General features: G+C 38.4%; 1 pseudogene; it reads right to left on the reverse strand.

Annotated features, from left to right (window-relative positions):
* Positions 1-4,344: 4,344 nt before the first annotated feature.
* LOC102865574 lies at positions 4,345-4,776 on the reverse strand (annotated as a pseudogene).
* Between the last annotated feature and the right edge of the window lie 475 nt (positions 4,777-5,251).

The raw sequence follows: 5,251 nt of genomic DNA on the forward strand, positions 1-5,251 counted from the left end.
TGCACTAGAATCAGTAATTAAGGATCAGAAATTACAACCTGCAAGCGGGATGATTTGGGATGAGTAAACAGGCCAAGACATGAGAGTGTAGATCTGTTTGCTAAGTGGTCCTCTGCCAACACCCAGTCTGTATTTGCCTGGGAAGAGCTTGCACCATATGGGCCTCCTGCAGTCTGCAGTCCTCATGAGATACCCAGTATCACAGTAATTACATTTCTTTCTGTTTTTTCCACCAGTGAGGGCATCAAGATCTTAAATTTCCAGAAAGGAACCATTATGAAATCTTTTGAGGACAGGAGGAATATTTTCTTTTTGTTCATTATAAGAAAAAAAAATATGACATTAGCATTATAAAGGTGACTTTTTAAAAATGGAAATGAAACTTAGGGGGGAAACATCCAATAAACAACAACAAAAATAATAAAATAAGGATAAAAATGCATACCTCTATTTCCTAAGTTTTTTTTTTTTAATTTTATTTTATTTTCTTGTTTGTGTACAGTCAAATCAGATATAACTGGTACAGGAGGAGATTGTTCCTCCTTTTTCAGCAGAGCATCTGGTGGACTAAGGTTTTTTTTTAAAGATAGACGTTTCATTTTAAATCATAAAGCCAAGTTTCAAAGCTCTAGAATAATAAGTAACCATTAAGAGAACTATATTTAGAAATCTGTACATGTGTAAGGGTTACAGGGGAAGAATTATTGCACTTGAGTTGTAGGCTGTAGAAGAGAACTGAACAGCCCATGGCCTGCCAAGAGAACAAACAAATATCTTCAAGAGCGTTCCTTGGAGGCAAAGATAACACAGCTTTGTCTCACGTACTTTGGGCTTGTTTCTAGGAGAGGCATTTCTTGGAAAGAGACATCATGCTTGGAAACACGGAGGGTCGGAGAGCAGAAGACTATCAACTACATAGAGACAGTGAATGCAGCAATGAGTGCAAATGTGTTAGAGATGATGAGGATGGTACAGGCTAGGACAGCATTCATGTTATTCATAGGGTCACTGTGAGTCATAGTTGACTCAAAAGTACCAAACAAAAACAATTCTAAATATGCATATACATTAATAAAAATGCCGTCTAGTTATTTGCGACTCATAGCAACCCTATGTACAACAGCCCTAAACCCTGCTCTGTCCTGTGCCAATCGCATTGCCTCTGACACACCCATCCCGATTACCTCAGTCACTGAATCAATATTTCCATGCTTGACATTTCTACCTAGGTTGTCCTTCCTGTTCGTCTACGTGTGTTCTGTTGTACATAGGGTTTTCAGAGGCCTGCTATTTCAGAAGTTGATGGCCAATCCTTCTTCCTAGTCTGTCTTAATCTGAATGTTTAGACTTAGAGGAGTATCTGACAATAAATTTAAGATGTGATAATCTGTGCCCCTTTTTGATTAATGATTTTTAATACAACATATTTGTACAGTATATTCTTTCCATTTAATTTTCCCCCATTAGTTTATTATTGCACATTTTCTTCCTGCCCACTCCTCCTCCCAGTTCGTTTTCTCTTTAAAGGAAAAAAAAATTATTTAATTGTTATGGAGTCCCCCCTCCAATCCAGAGTCTTGCATTTCTTTTTCTGTAATTTTGTCATAAAAGTAATACCTAATCCTATATTCCTTTTAAACAGTTCTCTCCCTCATCTGCTTCAATGCAGTATACATTACTTATCCCCTCTTTCCTTAGGTTCCCTCTAATCCTGAGATCCATCCCATTTTACAACAGTGGCACTATGCAGTATTTGTCCTTTTGTGACTGAGATAATTCCCTCAGCATAGTGTCCTTCACGGTCACCCATTTTGTATAATATTTCTGGAGTTCTTTATTTCCCTTTATAAATAATCTAGTACCTTCTATCACACAATGTCCTACATCAACTATTGACTTTAGTATCAGAATCTAGACTAATGTCTACGTTGTTATTGCTGTTGTTTTTGTTATGTGCTGTCTAGTCACTTGACACTCATAGCGACCCTGTGTACAATAGTCCTGAAACCTGCCCTATCCTATGCCAACTTTACTGTCTCTGACACACCTACTCTCATTACCCCAGCCACTGTATCAATCCACCCCATTGATGGTCTCCCTCTCTTTCTCTGTTTCTCCACCTCCTAAGCATGAAGTCTCTCTCCAAGGTCTCTCCTTGCAACATGCCCAAAGTATATCAGATGAAGCCTCAGAACCCTTGCCTCCTAGAAACAGCCTGGTTTCACCCTGGCATATACCTTTCCCAATGTTGAACCATGCAGTGTTTTCTTGCTCTGTTCTGACCATTGCCTATTAGGTGCCTTCAAGTCTACTATTACACAAAGCAAACCTATGAATAAAATATATAAGCCTTGTCCTATCCTGCATGATCTCTGATATGCTAAAGCCCATTGTTTTATAACTCTGATCTTATTATGGGTTATTTTTGGAATTTGTCAGCAAACATAAAGCTTGAGATAATTTACCTCTGGGGAACAAATCCCAACCCTCTTTTCACTGGTCTCCAACTTTTCCAAGCATGATATCTTTTTCCAAATGCTAACCTCTCCTGACAATATGCCCAAAATATATGGAGATATATATATATATATATATATATATATATATCTCCTGACAATAAGCCCAAAAATCTGATCTTGGGTCAAAACCATCTCAGGAATAGGTTAGAGACATTGAACCCTAATAAGCAATGACCAGATGAGCTATAGGAAGATATCAAGACTATCATCCAGAAAGAATGTAAAAGGTCATTACAAAGACAAAGGGAAAGAAAAGACTAAGATGTCAGAGGAGACTCTGAATATTGCACTAAAGTGTCGAGAGGACAAAGCAAAGGAAAGATATATAAAAAAAAAAAATAGAGAGCTGAATGAAAGATTTCAAAGGGCAGTACAGGAAGACAAAATAAAGTATTATAATAAAATTTGCAAAGAGCTGGAGTCAGAAAATCAAAAGGGCCCAATTTGTTTAGCATTTCTTAAGCTGAAGGAACTGAAGAACAAATTCGAGCTGTAAGTGGCAATACCTGAGGATGCTTTTGGCAGAATATTAAATGATCCAGGAAGCATCAAAAGAAGATGGAAAGAACATATAGTCATTGTATCAAAAGGAATTGGCAGACACTGAAATAATGTATGAACAATAGCCTGTGGTGATGAAGGAAGAAGTTCAAGTTGCTCTGAAAGAATGGGCAAAATACAATGACTCAGGAATTGACAGCATACCAGTTGGCATATCTCAACAAACAGATGCTGCGCTAGATGTGCTGACCAAGTTGTGCCAAGAAATCTGGAGGACATCACCTGACTGGAGGAGATCCATATTTGTTCCCATTCCAAAGAAAGGTGACCTGATGGAGTGCAGAAATTATCAAACAATATTATTGGCATCACATGCAGGCATGATTCTGCTAAAAACTATCAAAAAATGACTGGAACAGCACAGCAACAGAGAACTGCCTGAAGTGCAGGCTGGGTTTAGAAGAGGCCATGCTACTAGGAATATAATAGCTAATGTTAGATGGATCTTGGCTGAAAGCAGAGTATCAGAAGAATGCATACCTGTGTTGCATTGACTATGCAAAGGCCTTTGACTCTGTGGATCACAACAATCAGTAGCTGACCCTGAGAAGAATGAGAATCCCAGAAAAGTTGACGGCGGTTATGTGAAACACCACCCATAAGTAAGATTAATTTCCTTCAAGTACCAGTGGCAATTTAGAGAATTTAATGAATTCCTAAATATTTATTCAAAGAGAGAAGAGGAAGAAGAGGCCATAATAGTCAGAAGAGACTCTAAATAGCTCAGAACACTGAAAAGCCAAAGCAAAGTGAAGAAATCAAGAAGTTAAGGAGCTGAGTAAAAGATTTCAACGGACAGTACAGGAAGACAAAGCATTCTAAGGAAATGTGCAAAGAGCTGGAGTCAGAAATCAAAAGGGCCAAACTCATTCAGCATTTCTTTTTTAAGTTTCAAATTGTACTTCATTAACTTAAAAGATGAACTAATTGTACAGTGCAAATGTTAAATTTATCTCAACCACAGGTTTATACAGAGGATAAACAGACACAGATTTCAAGTAACTTAAATTACTGTCTATTGTCCATCTAAAAAATATGCTTTTAATCCATAAAGAGTGAAAGGCAATTTTTTTCTTTTATAGAGCATAAGAACTAGATGTAAACTTTAATGTAAATATATTATTTTACTGTTAACACAGATGCAGAAGCTGGGAGGCATAAAAGTTCACAATTAAAGATGCAAACAAAGTTTTTTTTTTGTTTAGATACAAAAACGGAAACCTCTATTCACCTCAATTACAGAAGACTTGATTGTTCTACCAGATCACTTCTTCTTTCCTGTTCCTTTTTTACTTCCTTCTCCTTGCTGAAGACTTTGGTCACCACCTCCTGTTTTTTGTGTCCTTGTCTTTAGTTTAAGAATCATTTCCGCTGCATAAAACCTTACTGACTTACATGATGGAACCTGGACAAGACAGAGGCTGCAGTCTTCCCGCTTGAGTTGCACGTGGACTCTGCCCCTATATAGCATGTCTCAATTCCACTCTTTCAAATACATTTTGGTTTTCTTAAGAAATGCGTTAAGTCCAACTGCTCCACATATATCTTGAATCTCTATAGTGGTGGGATTTTCAATAGCCTTATTTATAGGGATGTACCTCCCCTCAGCAATGGTCTTCTTGTTATTCAAATAAGCAGGGTAGATAAATATGAACCTGTCCTGGTCAGCAGGGGTCCACGCATTGGCACAAACCATCTTCACCTGAGACCCCAGCAGACGCAGGACCAAAACTAGTTTAACGCCCAGCATTTCTTAAGCTGAAGGAACTGAAGAACAAATTCAAACCTCGAGCTTCATGCAGTACTTAAAACTGCTGTGGGGTTCTGCCTCATGTTACGGTTTCAGTAGCACTTCCGTGAGGAGGCATGTGGGGCCATGACATCAGCGTCCACCAAGGTCGGAGATATCTTCTTGGAGGCAGACACCACCTTCAGGAAGCTTGAAGAGCTGAAGATGTAGAGGCAGCTGCATCATGTGGCCAACGCTTCGCCTGAAGAGGCTTAAAGGCCACTATGAAATTAAAGGTGTATGAATACAGAGAAAGAAATGCGTATTTAAGTGGACGAATTGTTTTCTTCTTCAAAAAGAAAAATAAACCGGGGGGAGGGGTGGGCAGGGAGGAAAATGTGCAACAATGAATGAATAGGGAAAAAATTAAATGGAAAGAATT

This window comes from Elephantulus edwardii, unplaced genomic scaffold, assembly GCF_000299155.1.
Source record: "Elephantulus edwardii isolate Elephantulus edwardi_28Jun2011 unplaced genomic scaffold, EleEdw1.0 scaffold00153, whole genome shotgun sequence".
NCBI classification, from domain to species: domain Eukaryota; kingdom Metazoa; phylum Chordata; class Mammalia; order Macroscelidea; family Macroscelididae; genus Elephantulus; species Elephantulus edwardii.